Source organism: Dermacentor albipictus, chromosome 1 (assembly GCF_038994185.2).
Source record: "Dermacentor albipictus isolate Rhodes 1998 colony chromosome 1, USDA_Dalb.pri_finalv2, whole genome shotgun sequence".
Classification (NCBI taxonomy): Eukaryota; Metazoa; Arthropoda; class Arachnida; order Ixodida; family Ixodidae; genus Dermacentor; species Dermacentor albipictus.
In genome coordinates, this window is record NC_091821.1 from 51,831,152 (window position 1) to 51,855,827 (window position 24,676).

At 47.9% G+C, this 24,676-nt stretch overlaps 2 protein-coding genes across 2 annotated transcripts in view; both read left to right on the forward strand.

Annotated features, from left to right (window-relative positions):
- The window catches only part of LOC135911998 (glycosyltransferase 25 family member-like), an 873,389-nt gene that overhangs the window by 494,630 nt on the left and 354,083 nt on the right, over positions 1-24,676 (forward strand). The window contains exon 9 of the transcript XR_011507038.1: positions 7,926-8,000. The gene's annotated coding sequence lies outside the window, so the exon portion shown is untranslated. The remainder of the gene's footprint in view (positions 1-7,925; positions 8,001-24,676) is intronic.
- LOC135912000 (glycosyltransferase 25 family member-like) overlaps positions 1-24,676 on the forward strand; it is a 571,330-nt gene that overhangs the window by 114,953 nt on the left and 431,701 nt on the right. The gene's annotated exons all lie outside the window — the stretch shown is intronic.

A 24,676-nucleotide genomic window follows, 5' to 3' on the forward strand; every position in this document is an offset into this window, starting at 1 on the left:
AAATTAGTGTTCCCCTCCCCCACCCGCTTTCTTTTTTTGTTCAGCGTAGCACATTTTATTAGCGTATAACGCTTTAAATCACGAAAAAAGGTGGTTTAAAATGGCTACCGATCCTGCTTTCAATATTGGTTTAATTTTTAAGCATTGCTATCGAGGCTACACACTTCGACGCAGCGAAGTAAATTTGTGGAAAACACTCGCTGGTGAGAGCGTTCTGCGCCGAGTGTCATCAAGCGTTCGCATGTGACAACCTGCAAATGACACGAGCGGTGAAGTGGACGGGCTCAAAATGGCACTAAATTTTGCCGGCGTGACGGGAGTATTAAACTGCGCACTCATCTGCTCACCGCCCACTCTATGTATAGCGAGCGCGCGTCTGTGCGCTCTTCTTTCCCATTCTGTATACGCCCCTCCGCTTCCTTTGCTTTCTGGCTCTGCTATTCGCTGCCAAGGGCTATCGGGCCGCCATTGAAACCGCCGCACTCTAACTTCGAATGAAGTAACGCTGTATGATCGTATGTTCTTGTCGAAGTTTCCTCAATATCGCCTCGCGTTTGGCGGCGTTTTCGGTCGCAACCGCCTCATTAGTGCGAGCAGGCTGTACCTTCACTCATTTGTCCGTGCGGTTGTGTCAGCAGCGCGTGCGTATAAATATATCCGGCAATTAAGTGTTGTTGACTTGTAATTAACGTTGCCGGCACCGACTTGCACTGACTGCTGCTATTTCGTTCGGATCCCCGGCACTTTCTCTTTTTCTGAGGCTCTGTATGCGCGCATTTCTTTCGGTCTTGCGAATCGCTGCGCGATGTTAGGGAAGTAATGGTGGTCGTAACGAGATGGAATTCGTGGCACGTATTGGCGCAATACTTCGCCCGTGCATTTTGTTCGCGTATAGCAGGAATGGAGCGGGAAAAGAGGCTGGTCCCGACGACTTGCGCGAAGCCCTGCTGATAGCGAATACAATTAAAGTTTCGTCCTTAACTTTCACGGCCTATAAGTGGCGCGGCTGTGCATCCAACAGAGCGGACATTGAGATGATCGCGACGCTGCCTGAACGTGTACGCTTAGAGAAGAGCGGAGTTTCTTGCGCTGAAGTTTTTCTCAGATGTGCAATTTATTGCGTAGGCTAGAACGCGATAATATTTTGTCATAAATGAAGAAATCTTGGTTACATGAATGCGCCGGCATTAGACCCTTAAATGCATTGACCTTACCCCCGTATTAAAAAAAAAGATACAACGTAAGTTGTAGCCCATGCTTGACATGATCTATGTGACGCCTATTGTGAACGCGCTGAAGGAAACGCAGTGAGCGTCTTTGGGCACGTCAGTGCCAGGTGTCATTTAAATCAAGTCAAGCATGGGCTTCGACTTAAGTTGCATTTCTGCATACGGGGGTTAATACTGCAAACGCAGCAGCCTGCTCTGTCGCTTTCGCGATAGCGTTGATTTGGAGTTTGTCAAAAAGCATGAAATCATCACGCATACGGCCAAGTGAAGTGCGAAAAATTCTCGGAGATGTGCTTTATTGTGCTTTTGCTTGCACCGTACTCCACAGCATAGCATTCACTTCACTGTCGCTCGAAGCCCGTCAAATTCTTCGTATTTGTTGGCGCATTGTATTACGAGCATGAAGTGAAGATGAAAAAGACGAAGTGGAGTTTGTGCTTGTCTGAGCGAATAAACTAGTCAAAGGATTGTTCTTCGCAGTTTGCGACCGAACATGAAAAGCTACTCTTCAGACATATTCGATTCCTGGTGATGTGCCTTTATTGAGTTCTCTTGATCAGGAAACAGCCGGAGACTCAGAGGTGAGGTCGGCCAGCGGCGAACAAAAACAATGGAAGCTCAAAAGAATCCTGAAAAAAATATTGTCTCTATTTTAGATTCTACTTTTTCTGTCTTTGTGCAAGGAAAAAGAAGACAATGGGCAGGGACGACAAAAAGACCAGGGTACAGTGACAGCGGCGGATCTGAAGGTCGGGGAAATTGGGAAAGATACCTTTAGGGCGCTTGAAAGTAGGAATAATGCAATGGTAAATGAGACATCCATCCAATCGTAGCAACTCCTACAAAGGAAGCCCATACGGGTTCCTCGAAAGAAACGCCTCGCAGTTTAAGAAAAATTCGTCCTGGTTCGGGACTCGAACGCTGGACCACCGCCTTTCCGGGGCAGCCGCTCTACCAGGCTGAGCTAACCAGGCGGTTATAGCAGATGGCAGGGTGAAGCCGAACTTAACAACTCGAAGCAAACGCAAGAGCTGTTAAAAAAATTATTGCAGCGTATAAAACTATTTAGAAGATGTATACACGAAGACACAGAACGTTTGTTGAAACGGAAGAGATCCAGCCAGGCTGTGTTGGCTTTTCGTTGTCTTTGGAGCCGTGGTCGTTCTCTTCTCGATCTTACCGCGTAACAGTATCACTTTCTCGTACGGTGTTTCAGGGCGTGCCGATGTCTCATAACGAGCGATTTTCAATCCACTAAACGCCTTTCCCATTTTTCCGGCCCACCTAGCTCCTGCAAGCACTTGCTAGTTTGAGTGTTGCGCGTTCGTCTCCTATCTTGAGCTAAACCGGCTTAGATGAGCTTTTCGGTAGAATAGCGGGTCCGTTCTCTTTCTTTATTTCTAATAACTAGTACGTTTTCCCTGCTGTGTAATAACGCGCCTTGTTTCTGCATTTTCTAAAGCTGCAACTTTCTATTCGGTGCTTTTTACAGCGTCACATAGTAGTGAGCGTTTTCATCAGCGTAAATAATGTTCCTATGTGCCTCTCGTGTACTTTACTTCATCAGGGCGTTTACTGCCGTATTAAGTTGGAAAGCGACTTATTGTCTTGTCCATAACTAACCTTTCGTAGCCTCTCGACTGGAATAGTCTGCTAGCAATAAGTTCCAGAGGCTACTTATGTAGCCTTTTTAAGAAGAAGGCTTGTAGGCCTTCAGTCCAGTAAATATAAAGTACTGTATGTCAGCTCTTGCGATTGAAAAAAAAAGAAGTTAGAAAGGTTTTTTTTTTCGGTCATTGCTGTAGCGACGGTGTCGCGCACTCCGTCGTTTTTCAATTTCGCCGCCCCAGGGGCTAGCTCATCTCATTATTCTGGCCAACCCCTCAAGCTGGAATAGAGAAGGAAGGTCTGCGTTACGTACGAATTACTGCTTTGAGCCTTTTTGCAAAGTACTTTTTCTCGCTCAGTTTGCAAACTGCTGGGTAGGTATTGCTAACGTAGCGTTAACCGCTGATTGGTTTTCGAAAGTCGCACATGTTTCCCTTTAACCACCGCCTTATTGATGTCATTGTTACGCATCGTGTTCTGCGTCGTATTGTTTTGCCATTTTCATGGACACAACAAAACTAGCGCGCCGAATGACCAAAAGTGAGATGGAGCAGTAGGAAGGCTTTCGATTCGGGGAACCTCGCCCTCTTAGTCTCATCTACCAGTCCAACCCACGCATACCTACCTATAGAAGTGAGCCTACATGAGCGTGGGAATGCCAGTGGACATTCCGAGTCCACCCCAGAATGTAGGGCATGTGGTTGAGTTGGTCTCTCAGGGCAGGGAAGGAAGAAAGAAGGAAAGACCTAACAAAATTGTGATCCTTGTGAAGTGAGTGATTAAGTGATTTATTCTGACGATAATGGAAATTTTGGTGACTGTTGTGCCGCCGGCTTATAATTATAATAGTCTAAATATATTGAGAACCATGAATCTATAGAATCATTCATTCATGTTTTTGGCTTTCGGCTTTCACACTTTGTTGGAGGGAGACAGTGACATTATTCCTCTCGTTATGTTGTTTTTCTTTGTAAAACATTCTGCTGGCTTGGAGAACCCGCCGCGTCTGGCATACTTTTTTGTTGGAAATTCCTTCTGCGCACTCCGCTAATTCACCCTCTGGACCGCATGCAAACTCGGTAAATTAGCTACCTCTCGCTGTCTGAGACATGCCAGGAGCGAGGAGGTAAGGCGAAGCGGCAGACGAAGCACTCCCATATGTTTGTCTGCGGCACGCGGGCGTGCGTACCTGACTTTTATTACTCCTCGTATAGCCGGGCATGGCTGAGGCCCGCGACCGTGGCTGTCTGCTAGGGGTACGGCAAAATTAAACATCCTGTCTGACCTCCGGCGCCCAGCTCCTAGAGTGTAAGCTGCCCCGTGGGGCGCGCTTACGACCGCGCTTCTCCCACGCGAAGTCAACACGAAGGCTTGACGATAATTGGAGACTGTTCCAGTGCGCGTGGAGCTTAATGTTTTTTTCCATTACATTGCTGGTTACTCGATTATTTGGTGTCTGCGGTGGCAGCGCAATCTGTTTGTCGCGTGGAAGCGTGTTTGCACCCGCAGTTGTCACCTACAGCCTGCCCCGGCGTATATACGTGCGTTTATTTTAAGCGTGTGCCGCTGCTCAGGTGCCTATAAATACCGAGTTCAAGGACAAAGGATGCGATAGTTGTCGAGCAGGTCGCATTCGCTCAGTGTGGCCTGTATATTTGAAGCCAGTACTTTTTTACCGAATGGTGCGGGTGGAGGGTCCATAAGGGAGCAGTTAGAGACTCCAAACCCATGTACTGGATTGGGATAGGCAAGAATGGACCGCTGTGAAGGGTAACTTATGATCTGTGAGATTCATCGCCTAATGTTCTGCGTGGATTTAAAACGAAAATACGTTCACGAGAACTTGCATGACTGTTTCCTAGAAGCGAACGTTCTCCTGTAGTAGCGGCAGCCATTCTCATTGCCAGGAACCATAGACACGCATGTAGAAGCCACAGCAAAATTATGTCCAGTGATCACACCCCCCCCCCTCCCTCAAAAAAAACAAACAAAGAAAAAAAAACCCCGCTTCGGTTAGCACCAAATTGGCTTACCGACATTCGAAAATATTAGGGGCACTTGCCTAGGGATTTATTTTGTTTATCGTATTGTTTTCCTCTGTCTTGTTTTTTGCTTCCAGCTTTGTAGTCACCTCCAATAACACGGCTCGTAATATGTGCGCAATTAGAGTTGGCTCCTCCTCTTAACACGTGCCCTGTTCTGGTGGCACACAGATGAAGGCGCCACAACTTGCGCTATAGCTAGCCACTGAGGTAATTAAGCTGAAACAGCGACACAACCAAGATAACGGTCAGACGTTATACAGCGCGTCCAGGATATCACACATTAAGCTTTTTAAAAGTACCAAGCCTCCTATGGAGATGGAACCAATTGTACGTAGTCAGCATCCTGCCAAATGAGCCGGCCGTGTCTTCGTGTTCTTTCTAATTATTTTTCTAACGAGTAATAAACTACTATTCCAATTGTTATACTCACGGCATATATGTAAACGCTGTCAGATGTGTCAAACATTAATGTTAATTATTTCCAGCACGCTCTGTATTGCGTGACTTATATTGCCGCGTTTAAAAGAAAAAACCTGTAAAATATCAGAAACACTTCCCGATTGGGGACCTCAGCATTGATGCTCTCAGACACTTTCTAAAGAAACTAAACGCGCTGCACGCCTTACCAGCCAGTTGCATCGTTTTGACAAGGCGTTTATCTTGGTATGGGCACAAAACGTGCATCACATCTGAGCGTATGAGCATTTATGACAACCATAAGGAGCCGCGCAAGTGGTAGAGTGCCGCAAACAACCGAAATTGATATTTTAGGAGGTGTTAATTAAAAAATTTGCTTATTGACATATTTGACATATTTGACATATTTGATTTGAAAAATTGACGTATTTGCTCTTTATAAAATCAAGGAGATAAGTAAGCTTTGTAAGCTTATTAAGAACACGAGAAATTACGGATGCTTTTCCAGGTTGCGCCTATTTAACAGCACACAGTTGTTTTTATTCGCGTAGGAGTCCTCACATTTTCTTTTAAAAAGTTACTTTCTCCTTAAAAAAAAACTTGTTAGTGCTTCGCACGAAAGGCGGAGCAGTGTTATACTATTACGTGTGGTAAGGCTCTTCGTTTTATGGATAGCATGAGTTGCAGTAAACATTCACTTACTATCTATACAATCGTGGTATCATGCGCCCAAAAACGCACATGAGCAGAGTTTACTCAATAACAGTGAGCACTCGCCACAACGATGACGGGGTGAGGAGCGTCGGAAGCGGGGAACGCACGTTGTTTTCTCAAAGCGAACGTTCCGAGCTGCCGCTCCGCTGACCATTTCAACTGTGTCGATCCTATAGTACTCAGCCGATTACGTGACCTCCAACACTTGGCGCGCTTGAAGACTGCGCGCATCAAGCCATCAACCCTATCAGCGTTCTGGGCTCGCCCTCGCATGCTCGCCCCTGGCACCTGCAGCAAATCAAGCGACCTCTAACACACGGCGCAAGGGCCGCGTATGCACTCAGTCGCGCGGGATGAGCGTGCTCGTTGGGCTGGACCACAGTGGCTTGACCGTGTGCGCTGCGCATGTGTCGTCACACCCTTAACAGCAAGGCGACCGCGGTGTCGGCTCAAACACGCCTCGGGTGTCCATCTAATTGCTATCGCAATAAAACTTGGTGTATTATAACCGGGATACCCTGCTAATACCATCCTCATATCTTGAGGATCAGGTTGTTCCTTTGGTTGCATGGGACTCAGCGAAGATTCGTCCCTCTTAAGCGAGCTCGTGGATCAGTATTTATAGTTTCAAGGTAATTGGCGTTGGGAGTTGCTGCCCAACTTTTATTTCTGTGTCAGCAATGGGCCACACGCTAGACACGCCTCAATATTTCCCTCATTGTTAGGTGTATATAAACTCCGAAGAAGCCTGCAGACTCATCAGGCATGCGCGTTACAAGCCAACGTCGCCTTGCATATCGATGCACACCTCAAGTTGCCTACAGAAACCTTTTGGATCCCAGAAGTCGCAGAGATTCCGAACAACAACGCCGCACACCAGTTGGTATACAAGAATAACTGCACGGTTACCCAACATGCTCTCTCCACAGCTGATCCCGACAGCATCACTGTTCGTATTCTGAATGAATACCGCACCGACTGTGCAAAATCAACGTATATCCATGCCCAACCTTAGAAACATGCCACGATCTATGCCTACAGGTGAAACAGGCACACTACCATGTCATATGCGTCAGTACCACATTCGACGACAGCGAGGTCCATGCAGTGAATGCCCCTCATTGAAAGGGGTCCCGACCTTTTCAACAACTCTGTCGTATAGACCACGACAGAGTTTTTGCAGCGCGTGCATTGAGTCCGTAAGCAGTACCACATTCTGTGCAGGCAAAATCTTTAGTTTGCGTAGCGCACCTGGACAATAGACCATTGTCAGTTGCAACCATTTTCACACATCGCCGACAGAAGACATCGCAGCTGAAGGCGACGAAGGGACTACTTCGGTTTATGAAGGATACGGGCTTGGACAAGCGGCTGTGACAGTGATATCGCGTACTGCGCAAGAGTGACGGACTGTAACTGACGATGTGTTCGCTGTGTTATGTGCTCTCTCTCTCTCTCTCTCTCCTCCCATCTTTCATCTCCCCCATCCCGCTCCCATGTGTAGGGTAGCACACCGGTTAAGCGAAACTGGTTAACCTCCCTGCCTTCCTTCTCCACTTTTTCCTTCCTTCCTTTAGTTTGCGTAGACCAGCAGCTATTGCCACGCCTTCCACAACTGTCGACGAGGCTATACAGTACAGGCGGCCAGACCACGTAAACCTAAGAGAGAGAAGACGTGAAGCCGTAAGGCGCCTTTACCTGTGAAGTTTAGAAAAAAAAATATTCAAGCCAGCATTATAATAACGAATGTGCATTGTTGTATTTAGGTTAGTGACTGCTTTTGGTGGTTGCGAACTTGCCGCTGCTTGTTTAGAAGAGGTATTGTTTTTAATGCTGTTTTCTTGCGTTTGTTCGCACGCATTTGTTTCATTCTGATTATTATATAATGACGTCACTTCTTTCTCTCTTGCAGGTAAGTCTGTGTCCCCGCACACGTGAGCAGCTGTGAGCAGCTTCCCAGTACGTGGTCAAGGTGTCAAGCGCAACCGTAAGCCTAACTTCGTCGCTCTGTGGATCTCTGTTGGCGTCACCGCTTAACTGGAGCGTTTTGTTGGTTTAGTCGTCCGATGAGAACACTGGCACGTTCGCAATCCCAGATAAGCGAAGTTACGAGCCGGTTTCATCAAGTAGCACTGATGCGGTGCCATGCCGTTGCCGTCGCAAATCGCTGCGGCACCTTTCCTGGTAGTGGCAAGATTTAAATTCTTTTACAGTAAAGTATAGCGCCGGTTTTACTCACGCAAGCTGATATGTCGAAGGATGATGCGTTATCTGCACGCAGACGGTTTTATATACGGTGTTTAATATGAGAGCATTACTTGGCTCATTGTGCAACTCCGCCGTCATCAGAAAGTCGTGGCAGAAAAGCCGTGGTAGAAAAATGGCGCACAAATTACGCAACGTTCATCTAATGAAAAAAAAAAAAAAACACAAAATTCTGGCCGCGGCGAGGATACGATCCTCTGCCCACCGCCACTGCTACTGCTCTGTAGGTGAGCGCGCTAACCACTGCTCCACCGTTGCAACAGGCGACAGTGTTGGATGTCTTTGAAGTCGGGCTGTGCCTGGCGGGTGATTGACGAGGTGGCGCATGATAGGAGGGGCGCCACTGTCGGCGCTATGGAGTCTTCATCGCCCGAAGTTGTATCGCTCGCGTCTACATCATCAGGAGAGACAGCAAAGCGTGGCCGGAGGAGCCTGTTCACGGCCGACGAAGTACGAGGCCATGGCAAGGCCGCGAAGCGGGTTGCTGCAGCGAAACAACGTTCACCACCCAAGTGCCCGACAACGCGAAATGCAGAACAAGCGGCTGCGGAGCGAGCACGGCGAGCTGCAGCCGCTCGTAGACATAACGCAGCAGCACTAAACTCAGCAAGATTTCGCCGCTAGACTTTACTCATCGATATAACTCATCGACACACATCAACGACAAGTAATGCTCTCGCATTACTCGTCATAGGAATTGCTTAGGTAACCCCATAGTTCTTTTTTCCTGTTTTCTTTTCCTTCAAGATAGCACTGCCGGCTGTCTCAATTAAGATGTCGAAGAAAAACAGGGAGGCTGCTGTCTGTTTCTTTTGCGCCAACCTTTTATGATTATACGAACGCGCTGCCACGTGTGCGCCGGAATGGGATCAAACTTTTGGGCAGCCGGAAGCACGGCCGGAGGCAGGTTGTTTTCTGTGAGGAAAGGCTGGGCTTCACCTGTCGTCTTGTTTGTTCTATCTTTCGTAATTTCACGAAAATTCGCTCTCTCTGCTCTCGACGAACGCAGCCCTTCTGCGGCACGGGTCACATTTTGAGAATAGCACTAATATGTTTTTGTTTTGTTGTATTGATTAAACTTCGTGGCGTCGGTAAAACAAAACAGCTTAAACAAGCCTCTCAATTCATTTGAATGTTTCTTCTTTTTTTTTGACGTCAAATCGTATGATGTTTTTCTGCCCACTAAGTATAGAAACATTTCCTCACTATTTAATGGCCCCCCCCCTTTTTTTTTGGAACAAGATGTGCAATACGAATGGAACAACGTAGTTAATTTGTTTCCACCTCTGAGGCACCATAGAGCCCAGAAAAATTGTATATGCGTGTCGGAGCACAGCATCTGCAGCCGTATTCAGCTGACTCCTTGTTTATTTTCAGTTTAATTACACCCTGAACGAATAAAGACAATAGATTACATATCACGCTTGACGCCAGAGCACCAAAACACAGAGAGATAAGCAATAACAACACAGAGATGAAAACGAAGTGAAAGCAAGAACAGTGAATCGCTCCTTGCAGCACAGGCTATTACGTCGCATTAAACGGCACGCAGACCACTGCAGCGAAGGAAAAATTGGAGGACGCTTAAGCTTCGCCTTCAAGAGTGGGACGCGACAGCGTTCCCGTCGACCCGCCAAGGGGTCGACAATGCGCTACGGCACAGCGATCACTTACGATGCGCCCCGCATCGGACTTGAGCGCCCGCCTATCACGCGGTGAGCGTCGAGCAACGCAGCGTTCGGCGCGGCAACGAAACGTGCGCCTGAGCGAACGGAACGAACCAAAGAACTCGGTGTCTCGGAGGGGAAACGATCTACGCCAGCCAAACGTCGTGATCGGCACGGGCAGAGAGTTAGATAGTGATCTAAACCGGGAGCACGGCGAAGCGTCGTCAGGGGAGAGGGAGTCCCGCGACGCGCCTGGCAGCGGTCCCAATGCGCGCGCGGCGCGCCTCCTGTCGGGGCAGCGCCGTACATTGAGAGGAGGGGGTCTTCTGTGTTTGCCGCAAGATGGCTCTGCGTGTGCGGAAAGCGCAGAAGAAATGCAGCGGAAACGCACTTCGCAACTCGTGTAATTGTGACTTCTGTACGTTACATGGTCATAATTACCGATATACACCGCGGTATAACTTTCCACGGCTCGTTTCGAAGGCAACACCGCATTCACTAGAGGCGCGTTTGCACCGCTTGGAAGCATCGAACTCGTGGCTGAGTGGTAGCGTCTCCGTCTCACACTCCGGAGACCCTGGTTCGATTCCTACCGGGCCAGTCTTGGAAGTTGCTTTTTATTTATGAAGCGCCTGCCGTGATTTATCGCTCATGGTCAACGCCGCAAACGCCGACACCGACGCCGACGACACCGGCTTTTCTGCGACACGAGCTCCTTAACGCTATCGCGTTAAAACAAATGAGCATATGTCTAGGAATTGTGTAGCCTTGTTCCATCACGCTTTCTACATTTCGTCATACAAAGGATTAGCACTGAAGGGGGGAATCGTGGTTGGCATAACAGCATAATGCATTGCGGCAGTTCACGTACAAGGCCGTCAGGTACAAGTTACATGTTTGCACATTTGGGAATTTCGACACGGGCTATGGAGGAGCGTTCTGTGCAGAGGTTATCAGGTGAATACAGGAAGGAGGGTCTCGGCCTTTGATGTTTCTTTCTTTTTTTTTCATTTCTGCAACCACCGCCTCTGAGCGGAGCCCCAACTTTAGGGGCACCTCTGTGTTTCACGCATTTCCTCGCTGCTTTGTTCGCGTTCTCGTGCCTCTCCTGCCAGCATCTCCAAAGGCTACCATACTAAGAGACTAAGGAAGGATGCGCGCTGGTCCTGAAATTTTGTTCTGAATATTACGGCTGGAACGCCATTAAAAGTTCCGGAGCGTGTATTGCGCCGAGCGCAGCGCCTTAATTTCTTTTCTTAGGCCCTTCTTTTGTTTAACCCTGCTTGGACGTATGAACTTTACCTCGCTCTATTATACACAAGGCGCTTGTATGGAGCCTTATCATGCGAAAAACACCGTGCCCAGCCGGCTCCACCTTTGTGTGCGGCTGTGGCAACTTCGCGGCTTTACTTTGCGTGAGTCTTGATATATTATGGGTCCTTTGTACCCGCCGCGTTTCGAAAGCCACCTCTGTTCTCCGGTGTGAAGAAGATTGTATTTCTCCACTCCAAGGCACATACTATATATTGTATTGGCGCGTTTATACACACGAAGCAGGAGCGAAGCAGCGGTGGAAGAAAGGAAGAGGAAGACTTTGTTTTTTGGTCTGGGGGCTTCGTCCCATCCAGTGCTTTCGCACCGAGCTTTCTGAATAAACGCCTCGCGCCTTGTAACAATTCTGGTGGAGGTGCTCGGTACCATGTCCGACCACGGAACCTCTCCCTCCAAGTCTTCGGCTCAGTCGCGTCGCCTTGCTGGCCGCCTGCCATCGCTACCCGAGATGTCCTCTAACGCAAGTGCTTCGACGTCCTCACCTCCTGTGCCTTAGCGGCCGCATAGAAAGCCACGCTGATACAGACGAAAAGCTGGGGAAGACGTCGATGAATGGCTGACACATTACGAAAGAGTGAGGAAGAGCAACAAGGGGGACTCGGAAGTCACAACTTACAAATGTAGTGTTCTCGCTAACTGAGGCCACGCTCCTCTGGTACGAGAATCATGAGGACACCCTGATAACCTGCAACACTTTCGTTGAAAAAATCAAACGCTCTTTCGGTGACACCACTGCAAAGAAAAAGCTTGCCGAGCAGACTCTGGCCGAAAGGGCTGAACTTGCTGGTGAGACTTGCACCGCATATATTGAGGAGATCCTTAGGTTGTGTAAGCAGATTAACTTGTATGTATGTAGTATGTAGTAATATGTAGCATGTAGTAGTATGCAGTATGTCAGAAGACAAAGTTGGCTATCTGCTCAAGGTGATCGCAGAGGACGTCTATAATTTTCCCATTGTCAAGGATAGCTTAAACTCAGTTTCTGACGTCATACGACATTTCCGCACCTTTTAAACCTTGAAAATGCGCCGAATAACGACGAAGCTTGGTTGGTTGGCCAGCGTAGTCTACGGCGGGAAGCGTTCACGTGAGCTCGTCGTCGGACCTGGCCTCAACGATACGCCAGATCCCACCCGCCAATACCGACGACCCTGAAGTGGTTGTGATGCGGAGACCGGTGTAGGTTATTTTCCGTATTCCGACATGCATGCATTGAACTCCACCTCTTCCTGTGTGTTATTCCTGTGGTGCACCAGGTTACATCGCACGGTTCTGCGGATGCCGACAGGCACCTTGGTACGAGCAGACCGCTGTGCGCCCTCGGCGCTATGACGGACCCACCGGTGCTCGGTTGGCGAGCCCCACGACATCGGCCACTGGTTTCTGGCAACGAAGCTTGAGGAATTCCTCATGGGCCTCTGACCGGAGTTTGACAACACCACTGGCGCCTCGGACACGCTGTTCCCCGTCGCCACGGCGGCGCTCACCGCCGCCTCCGCCAGAAAACTAACTAGCGCGGCCAATGGGAGTGACGTCGCTAGTTGGACAGATATACCTGCTCCCGTTTTTATGTTAAGGAACAAGGAGTACATACATGTGTTGAGGGGGTGCCTACAATAGCATTGTTGGACACGGGTACAAGTATGTCAGTAATAAGTCTTGTGTTTAAAAGAGCGCTACGCCACAAAGAGATGTTTTGGTGGGATCAAGCAAGAATGTTTTATGGAGTGGGCGGCGAATGATTGCGACCTGCTGGTGTGTGTACTGTCGACGTATACTTAAGTGGTCAACTTTTTACAACGAAATTCCAAGTTATATCCTGGTGCACGCACAACGTAATTTTAGGCATTTACTTTTTGAAGCAGCGTCGTGCTACAGTTCACTGTCGAACTGGGGAGTTGTCCTTGCGCGGCAACATTCCGTCCGGACTTCGGGAGGACAGCAGCCTCTGCCACGAAAGTACCTTTTCTGTCTGTGGAGGTACCATAGTGCCAGCCTTCTCAGTTGTCTGCGTTCTAGTGACCTGCGTCTGCAATACACACGCTTTGTTTGATGCCACTGTGGAGCCTATTCGTTCGGCTCGTGCAAAAAAGAACATTGTGATCCCGCACTGCCTAGCGCCAGTGGAGCGTGTACATGCTGGTTTGTGGACTGTGAACTACTTCGCGGAGCGTGCGATTATTCCTGACTGCTTGAAACTCGCCGCCTTTCGATAGGACGTGCATTTGACAGTGGCTTCACTGACGGACGCAGATTCACCAGGCGAAGTGGGAAACCTTGAATCTACAGGTTTGTGTGTTCTTCGCATGGTCATCAAGTCACTCAGTAACAATGAACGCCGTGCCTTGGCCGATGTTCTGTCGACACAGCTTGCTGTGTTCGTTTTTTCCCAGAATGCCTAAGCACCTACAATCCCTGCATCTCGCATACGTCACATAATCAACACAGATACAGCGCATCTGATAAGACAAAAGCCTTACCCAGTTTCCCCGGCAGAACGCGACACTTGATGAGCAAGTAAGCGAAATGGTTCAGAAGGAGTCCAGGAGTCGCGCACTCCTTGGGCGGCCCCAGTGATACTCGTTAAAAAGAAAGATGGAGCATGGAGACTTTGCGCGGATTATCGACGCCTAAATTTGGTCACTAAAAAGGACGTCTATACACTTCCGCGGATTGACGACGTTATTGACTGCCTGCATTAAGCCTCATACTTTTCTTCTGTTGACTTGCGCTGAGGCTATTGGCGGATACCGATGGACCCGGCGGACAAAGAGAAAACGGCATTCTTGACACCATATGGACTCTATGAATTCAATCTAATGCCGTTCAGGCTGTGCAACGCCTCCGCAAACTTTGAGCGCTTTATCAATACAATTCGGCGTAGCCTAAAGTGGGAGATTTGCATGTGCTACCTCAATGACGTTCTGATTTTTCGTCGCACACTAAGAACACAGTAAGCGCCTTGACGTTGTTCTCAGCTGTATCAAGAACGCTGGATTCGTTCTGAACTCAAACAAGTGTCAGTTCGGTGAGCGGCATGGACTGATATTAGGTCATCTTGGGGATAAACCTGGTATCCAACCTGATCAATAGAAAATTGAAGCCGTCGAAGGGTTTCAAGGACCACGGTCGATGAAAGAGCTGCGAACTTTCCTGGGATTGTGTTCTTACTTTCGCCGCTTTATTCATCGGCTTGCTGACGTTTTTTATCCAGTGACGTGTGTTCTACGAAAGGATATACCCTTCGATTTGACTGCCAAGCCTGACTGACTCCTTTTTTTCGAAAAGTAAAATTTCTTTTGACGTCACAACCTGTTCTCCGACACTTTGTACCTTCTGTACCAACCGAAATTCATACATATGCTAATGGTGCGGGTGTTGGTGCTATAGCGGCCCTACGCTTCAATGGAAGAGAATACGCTACTTCTTACGCTAGCCGCTCGCTAAGCAAGCCAGAGCGTAATTACACCGTAACCAAGCAGGAATGCTTTGCCGCTACCTTTGCAGTTCGGAGGTGTCGTTCGTACTTCTACGGCCGACACTTCAGAGTCGTCACGGACCACTATTCACTCTGTTGGCTTGTGTGAACTCTGTTGGTTTGTGACTTGCGCGCTGGGCTCTTAGACTTCAAGAGTATGATTTCACTGTATGGTCAAGACCGACCGGCGCCATGCTGACGCTGAGTGCCCTTCAAGGATGCAACTTGGTTCCACGGACTGCCACGCTGACAACCTCGACCACTATCTCGCTTCACCGGCATCTGTTTTTCCTGACAGCGATGCATTCAAGGCTGAGCAGATGAAGGACCCGAGTTTGCTGCCGTGCTTTTCCGTCACGCGAAACCTTAAACTAGCACGCCGTTCTTGTCTTCGTCATGGCTTTCTATACAATAGGAATTATACTAGAAGTGGTTCCCCTCTGCTGTTAGTGGTTCCAGAGAGCCTCCGTTCATCTGCTCTACGTTTCATGCACGACGACCCCACCTCAGGCCACTTTGGATCAGTGCGGAGTCTGTACCGGGATAAAGAACGCTTTTATTTGCCGAGAATGCGTCAGACTACCGATCAATACGTTGCCAGCTGCGCGATGCTTCAGCGTAATAAATGTCCGAACAAAGCTCCGAACGGTCAACTTGAGCCTGTGCTGCCTCCAAGCTCCCCGTTTGCGCAGGTTGTTATCTTCTGGGTCCTTTTCCGCAATCTTGCGTGGGTAACCGCTGGATAGTCTTGTGCGTCGGCTACCATACCAGTTACTGCGAGACGGCAGCCATATCCTCCGCCAGTGCTGCAGCGGTTTCTCTTTTCTTGCTTCACGCCATCATCCTCCGACATGGGCTGCCTCAGTGATAATCAGCGACTGTGACCGCCAGTTCACCGCAGATGTGGAAGAATTAGTACGCTTGTTTGCTTCTTCCTTCCGACATTCGACGCCATACTATCCCTAAACGAATGGCCTCACAGAGCGTGCCAACCGAACGGTTTCCAACATGATTTCTATGTATATGTCGCGTCGGATCTTAAGAATTGGGTTGAGATCCTACCGTTTATGACGTGCGCTTTCAACACTGCGAGGCACGACACGACTTGCTACAGCCCATTCTTTCTTCTGTATGCACGCCTGCCTCGTTGTACTCTGCACACCGTCCTCGTTTTGTCGACTACTGACGGCAATTTAGCGGAGACACTCTGTCGTGCCGAAGAGTCTCGTAGGCTCTCCCGTCCCGGTACGCTAGCTTCGCAGGATACATCAAAGGCAAGGTAGGACAGCCGCCACCGCCCCTTTCCCTATGCCGTTGGTGACTTGGTCTGGTGCTGCAGCCCAGTCCGAAAGCGCGGTCTGTGCACAAAGCTTTTGGCTCACTATGGTGGCCCTTTTCTGATACTCGACCGCCTCAGCGAGGTCACCTCCAACGGCTTACGTTCAGTCCGGACTCAAGCAACGCATGTCGCTACGCTCAAACCATGCACGCAGCGCTTGGGCACCATAGTCACCCAGCGGACTTCGTTTGCGCTAGGAGCAGTGTAATGGCGCGTTTGTACGTACGAAAAAGAATGGACGGATCGGTGGAAGAGAAGGAAGAGGTATGTTTTTCTTCCTGGTGTCCTCGTCCTATCCAGTGCTTTTGCGCCGATCCTTCTGAATAAACGCCTCAGGCCTTGTAACAATATTTATACACACACGCAGACGTGTATTATGCTCTTGATTCTTCGCTTTGTGCTGTGGAACACTGTAGATTTGTATGATGTGATACCTATGCTCAATCATTAGGTCAAGGCCTCAGCCACTCAAGACGGAGACATTGTAAAAAAATTTGCATAAAAGTGAGCACAGTAAATTTCTTCCCTAGCCTCTTCTGTTCGGCTGTGAGGCGCGAAACCGCGGACTTACACTAAACACAATCCGCGGTCAGACCACCGTATCGATGCGAGATTTTTTGTACTCGTCAGGTAATAGTTATGGCATGAAATAGTCCACAAGGTCGCACGTTGCAAAACACCAACACCGCTGAGCAATGTTTCGTTTACTCTTAAGACGTTAACAGCTTAGCGGCTGGAAACCTTTGTTTTTGGAATCTTCTTGCAATGTGAACCTCTGCAGAATAGTTTTCAGCCTTTTCGCAGTTTAAGAGGATTTCTAGTTCATAAGGTCGTGTGAGGTGAAGCGAACTAGGAGCTTTTGTCTTCGTTTATCTCCGGCTTTTATATTTATTGTTGTGGTTCTACCACATCTCGCGCATGCTCTCTTTTGCAAGTCGTCTAATGAGGTGTACCAATGCTCTAGTAGTGAGAGAACGAAAAGGGGCAAGCAAAGGCAGGCAGGCGTTGCCAGACACGCGTCACGTTGCTACCCTACGCAAGAGAAACGGAATTAAATGATGCAAAAAAAAAAGAGAACACTGAGCGCGCGTCCATGCGGAAGTGCACATAGAAGACTACAGTCGGTGCGCTGAAGTCGGTAGACGTCAGGAATTGCGGCAGTGTACGTGTTTCTTCCTGAGCAGTGCATTGCAAAGCCGTGGCAAGCGTAGAGACAACACGGGGAATAGTTAGGGTAGTTTGTAGGCCTCCAGAACGATGAAAATGGCCCACGTGGTGGACGTGACACTTGTTCAACAACACTGGAGCTCATAGGAGCAGAGGCAGCTCTACTCGCGGACAACTTTCTGTGGCTATGAAGGAAAAGCTACGGAGGCAGAGCGTGCGTCCTCGTCGTGAGAGCGCTTCTGAAAATAGCCCCGCGTTATAATCCACGTCAGGTTAGGCTGGGGAAGAGAAAATGTAAGCACATGATAAGCTAACTGTCAAATAAGACAGAACGCACCAGTGAGTGTAAAAGTTCACTTATTTCCGGCTTTTCACTTCCGCGTATGGGCAAGCGCGAATGCGTCGTACGTGGAAGCTGCGCCGATTCAGCGTCTGTTCCGAGCAACCAAAAGCACTGTCGAACGCTGCCGGACTACTTGGCGCGGTGACACAAGTGCAGCAGCCACGCGCCCATAGCTTTCCTTTCATAGCCGCAGGAAGTTGTCCGCGAGCATACTAGGTCAGCGAGTGTATGAGGTCTTTCTTAATTGAAATAGCTTTATACAATATTTTCGGCAGTTATGTCTGAATAGTTTTCTTTGATGAAGACGGAAATGTCGCTGCCGATAAGCATTCTGTTCAGTAATCGTGGCGGACTTTATTTGACATTGCTAACCAGTGTCTAACATTATCAAACCTTTTACATAGAAAAAAGAAGTGTAAATATATATTGCCTCTGTGTCTTACCGAGTTTCGCACTGTAGGCATATTGAAGCAAAATTATAACTCCTAATAAATTAGCCCTTGTGCCTAGGACGTCTAAACCATTTCTTGAAAGCTTGGGATTCTTCAGGGAAGAGGGGAAAAAAAAGATATGCTGTCGTTTAACGTCTCGAAGCTGGGCACAGTGGAATGGGGTCGACGCCGTACACTCTCAATGTGGTTACCTTTATTAAAGGCATACCTTTTGAGAATGTGTATGCTTCTAATTTACAGATTATGCATTACCTTTTGTTATGGTAACTTATACAGTATAGGTCGCTGTATTTTTCTAAGTCAGAGTGGAACCTTTAGCGGAAAGACTAACCTGCAACCTCCAAGTGCGTAAATTTTATTGAAGGCGTACATTTAAAATTTTTTTTCTTCCTATAGTTATCTGAAAACCTTCAAAATTAGAAGTTTACGCAGTCTTATTAGTGTAAACCTTTAACCTTTATGGGCAATACAGCGAACCCCGAAATACCTGTATAGAATATAAAAAGGCGCCAGAGAGGGTACAGACAGGGGTCAGACAAGGAGACACGATCTCTCCAATGCTATTCACTGCGTGTTTGGAAGAAGCATTGAAGCTAATAAACTGGAAAGGCTTAGGAGTGAGGATCAACGGCGAATATCTCAGTAACCTTCGATTTGCAGATGACGTTGTGCTGTTCAGCAACACTGGGGACGAGTTACAAATGGTTGAGGACCTTAACAGAGATAGTGTAACAGTGGGGTTGAAGATTAAGATGCAGAAGACAAAGATATTTATCGATGGCTGGGCAAGGGAACAAGAGTTCCGGATCGACGGTCAGCCTGTGGAGTCTGTGAAGGAGTACCTTTACCTAGGTCAATTATTCACAGGAAACCCTGATGACGAGAAGGAAATTTACAGAATACTGCTGTACTATAGGTGAAAATGAGAAAGCAGCATGGATTACTTTGTGATCACTTATTTCACTTAGGTAGCTAATGGAGGACATGCTTTCAGGATGAGTGGTTAGTATGAGGTCTAGGATGTTAGCAGTGCCACGAGTTGCACGCGTTGGCTCTGTTATCATCTGGGAGAAGTTAAAATCAAGGCAAATATATAAAAATTCGCTAGCTCCTGTCATACTCGTAACTGTGCTAGAATAATTTGACCAATTGCCATGTGGGTAATTGAAATCCCCGAAAAGCAAGATGCAAGCGTTCGGGAATTTTTTTGTAAAATAGTTCAAGCTGCTATTGAGATCGCGGGGAAAGCCGGGATTACTGTTGGGGGGACGATAACATACACCAAGAAGTAGTAGCTGCACGTTCGCACGGATGGTAAGCCATAGAATTTCTAGGTCAGTGGGCACATGGACTGCGGAGCATACTTTTTTTTTTTTTTACTGCGATAAGAACGCCACCGCCAGGAATACCCTGCCTGTCTTTACGAAAAACATCGAAATTCGGTAGTTCACTCAGAACTTCACTGTCAGTGACATCATCGGTAAGCCATGTTTGAGTTAGTATAATTAGATCACTCCCAGACGAAGATACTAGATCTGATACTTGTTCTCTTTTCGGAAGAAAGCTTCTTATGTTAGTAAAAATAACAGAGATTGAAAAAGATTGTCTGGGAGCAGGCAGAACACGTCGAGACGATTGCTGGTGACAACGTGGTAGCTATAGTTATTTCACGGATTTGGATGCTCCATCAAAAATGTAGCGCTTTGAACCTATTAATAATGTTTTAAAGCGAAGAGAAAAAGGAACAGATTGGCTTCGTGGAAAAGCGACTAGATGTTTTCGCGCGTTCTGTACCGGCTTTGAAAAATCCTCACCCATGATGTACGAAGTGTCTTTAAGCTTGCGGCCATTCAACAAGATGGCTTCTTTTGCTTTAAAGGAAAGTTTGTTAATGATGTGCCGGTTAGGACCTGGGATATTTCGATCAAGGCGATGCATTCGCTCGATTTCTCTTGACTCAAGGGAAACATTTAAGCGTTCAGAACACAGTCGAATGACCAGTGTTTCTCACTGAGCAAATGCTTCAGATTTTTTTAGTATCTGTATAATGCGATAAAAGATCAAGTTATTGCGCCGAGAGCGGTTATCGGCATGATCAAGGCGAGTTTCGAGGTTACAAACCCGACACCGTCTCAGCAGTGTTGGTTTGCACGGTTCCGAGCTGCTGCCTCAAGGGCTCAATTTGCTGGCAGTTTGTTCCAACGCTTGTTAGGCGTTTACTAAGTTCGATCAGGGCGTTATTATTTGCCAGAAGCTGATGTTTGGACCGTGGTTGGACCGAGGTTCTCAATTTCGTGCTGCATGCCTGACGAAGATTCGGATAAATTGAGCTTTTTCCCGTGGTACATTCACCTTTGATCGCAGGAGTAGCACGCACGCATGCACGCACGCACGCACGCACGCAAGCACGCACGCACGCACGCACGCACGCACCGATTTATTCAATTATGCATTCCTATCAATGTAATTAGCGAAAGTATGTTAATTAGTAATAGTTGTAATTTTATTGACCTTGATCGCGGAAATTCTGGTGTCCGCTCCTGCTATAAAGCTTGATGACAAAAAAATTATGTCGAATCTCCATTTTTAATCTGAGACAGTCATTATAGAAGCACGCGGTGTGCGTGCATGCATGTTCTGGCTTGCATATACTAAGGTGTATGTGTGTGTGTGTGTGTGTGTGTGTGTGTGTGTGTGTGTGTGTGTGTGTGTGTGTGTGTGTGTGTGTGTGTGTGTGTGTGTGTGTGTGTGTGTGTGTGTGTGTGTGTGTGTGTGTGTGTGTAAGGGACAAGAAAACAAGAAGTAAGGGAGTAAGCAAGGAACAAGAAAAGTAAGGGAGCTTTATTGGTTGCAACCGCATGGCGATATTGAAGCAAGAGAACACACAGGGCAAATTAACCGTTCTATGAATTAAGAAATGATGAGTAGCCGCCGTCGTCTAATAGTAACTAACATATATTTATATACAAGTAATACGAAAAGCCGTTATTATTTATTGAAATGCAGAAATAACAAGGAAAAGGGGGAACAAAATTGGAGAGAAGTCGCAGTTTTGCCCGAAAGGCGAAACGTCGATTGCCATAGCAAATTCGTGGACAGCTATACGAAGTAAGGATAGTAGATTTACTGACCGCGTAAACTGGTAAACATTGGCATAGTAGCTAAATTAACAAGCATGGTGTCACGCGCGCACAAGCCAGCAGGAACGCATCTCACTCGATGACCGCGGAAACTCGCTGTCAAAACGCTGTAGTGAGGAAACGCGGCAGCAGCAGCGACTGAATTTACCTTCGCGCTCCCGCTCGCATCAACGCGAACTACGTCACGAAAACTCAGCGCAGCGCAGATTCTGTACCCGTCGCAGATGACATTCAAGAAACAGCAGCCCGGCCGCACCCCCCCCCCATCTCTACCCTCCCCCCGAAGCATTGCGCTCGACGGAAGGCGGCGCGCTTCCTACCCGCATTCCGCTGTTGCGTGCGCGACTTAAAGCCGCGATCGGCGGCTCACCCTCGCACTCTTTCACTTGTACATACAGCATACGGCGCGCGGCGACGATTTTATCGCCCTTGGACTTTATACGGAACCTCACGGCGATGGCGACGCCGACAGCAGAAATGCGGCTGGAATGTGCATATAGTTGCTATCGCAATGCAATAGGCTTCCACAGGTGGGAGCAGAACCCCCATAAGCGTGTGCGATGATGTGTAGATAACATTGCTACAACTGAGATACCGCGCTGGCCGTGCGGCTGTACACTTCTTTGGGTATTTGTGTATTTGTATATGTGCACTAGTTCTAGCCTCGATTGTAAGAGAGGCCTTATTTCTACATTGCTATTAAAGGAGTAGTTAATTTCTTGTATTCTCTCCTTTTCCTAGCTTGTTTGTTTGTTGTCTTTACGTGGTTGTGTATACAGTGTATAGGTCAACAAACTAGCTTATGGATTTACTCACACAGATTCAGTCACACGTAGGCTGACCCGTGAGTCTGAGGGAGTAAGTGTGGCTGGGTCGATTTTTGGTGAGTGAATTTGAGTGAGTTCTGACAATTTTGCCGTCCTATAGTAAATTCCGAAAAAGCTGTCGCTTAAATTGCCGCGACGGCGGCAACGCGAGAAGTTTGTCAAGAGGTGCGCACCATGCTGTGAACGACTGTATAAATGAAAAAAAAGAAAAAAAAAAGAAGAAATAGGAGCCAGTACAGAAGCGCGGGGCCTGCGCATTGTCAGCAGCCCAATGCTCGGATGTACGCTGCATCCGCAAGGTCACTGCAAAATTCCTGGTTCATTAAAAGGGGTGCGTGAGTGACTGTGCTGCCATCACGGTTGCTTTCGTTGACAATCGTGTCCTTTCCGCCCTGGATGGCTTTGAAGACGTCGTCGGTCGTCAGTTTCATTTTCACAACGCCGTCATTAAGTGCGACGTAGTCGTCAACCGTCGCACCCGCTGCGGCGTTCCGAGCAGCGCACGAGTTGAGCCATTCCCGGAGCAGTGCACTCGCTGAACTTTCTCCCATGCCACATGCCAGGGAGTCCCTTTCTGCCTATAGTCCTGACAGAACTTGAGCGTACGCGAGGGACGTGTTGCCATGAGGCGATATAAAGCGCTTCATAAGGACAGTATTGGGTAGCGCACGAATGTAAGAAAAACGACAGAGAAGCGTAAATAGCGCTCTTTACTCTGTCTTTATTATTATTATTATTATTATTATTATTATTATTATTATTATTATTATTATTTTTGCTACATTCGCGTGCTACGCAATACCGCCGTTGCGAACTACGGCCAACTCGCCCAAGCTTCTACCCTAATAAAGTCCACTACGCTAAACCGGTTCGCCAACCGATATAATATATATCTTTTTGCACGACGCGGAACTGAACCGGAGCGAAATCAGTGCCCGTTTTTGTTTTTGTTTTGTTTTTGCTTGAGCGTTGGTGAGTGTGAATTGACGTCATTATGGGCGCGAACGAGTACGTGTGGTTCAAGAGAAGAGGAGTGGGCAAGTGAGTGCGTGGCAGGGCATGTTTTGAGGTCACGGGAAAGCTGACCCAGCCCTTCTACCGGCCAACAAGTAATTGCTAGAGCAACTTCGTGGACAGTCACCATACCTTGGTGTTGAAACAGCGCACTGACAAAGACATTATGGTGGACAGTGTCGGTAGCAGAGATCTAGGCCATTCCGATGAATGCTTCGTTTCGGTCCGGGCTCTGGGAGCTGCAGGCCGGTGGCGATGAACCGCAGCGCGCAATATTCCTTCCTCCGCGTGGAATGACCACTGGTACGCTTGCACCCGAGTCTCCTCCAGTTGCTAGCGTAGCCTGCGAAAGGGATACTTATAAAGCTGGCAGGGGTGGTGCAAATAATGATCCGTCATCTCTTCGAACGCGTATCGCACTTCCAGCCGTTGTCGACACCGAAAGAGCAACGCCAAGCAGACGACAAAGGCAAGTAATAGTCTCCGAAGCAACGAACGCACGCGCGACGCCCGCGTGTCTCTGGGGTCGTGCGACCGGCGCGCGTGGCCAGGGTCGCAAGCCAACAGCCAAGCCACAGCAACGGAACTCAAAGCGGACTACCTCTTCGCCGGTTCCGCTCTTAGCCAACGACGGTTTCACTTTGAAAATGATTGACAGATGTGTGACGTGATCATAATTTGCGGTGCCTCCCCCCCGGTGTCTCTGATGGCCTATGACGCAATAATAATAATAATAATAATAATAATAATAATAATAATAATAATAATAATAATAATAATAATAATAATAATAATAATAATAATAATCACCATCATGGTTACGCCGACTGCAGGGCAGAGGCCTCTCCCATACTTCTCCAACTACCCCGGTCATGTACTAATTGTGGCCATGCCGTCCCTGCAAACTTCTTAATCTCATCCGCCCACCTAACTTTCTGCCGCCCCCTGCTACGCTTCCCTTCCCTTGGGATCCAGTCCGTAATCCTTAATGACCATCGGTTATCCTCCCTCCTCATTACATGTCCTGCCCATGCCCATTTCTTTTTCTTGATTTCAACTAAGATGTCATTAACTCGCGTTGGTTCCCTCACCCAATCTGCTCTTTTCTTATCCCTTAAAGTTGCACCTATCATTCTTCTTTCCATAGCTCGTTGCGTCGTCCTCAATTTGAGTAGAACCCTTTTCGTAAGCCTCCAGGTTTCTGCCCCGTAGGTGAGTACTGGTAAGACACAGCTATTATACACTTTCCTCTTGAGGGATAATGGCAACCTGCTGTTCCTGATCTGAGAATGCCTGCCAAACGCACCCCAGCCCATTCTTATTTTTCTGATTATTTCAATCTCATGATCCGGATCCGCGGTGACTAGCAGCCCTAAGTAGATGTATTCCTTTACCACTTCCAGTGCCTCACTACCTATCATAAACTGCTGTTCTCTTCCGAGACTGTTAAACTTGACTTTAGTTTTCTGCAGATTAATTTTTAGACCTACCTTTTTGCTTTGCCTGTCCAGGTCAGTAAGCATGCATTGCAATTGCTCCCCTGAGTTACTAAGCAAGGCAATATCATCAGCGAATCGCAAGGTACTAAGGTATTCTCCATTAACTTTTATCCCTAATTCTTCCCAATCCAGGTCTCTGA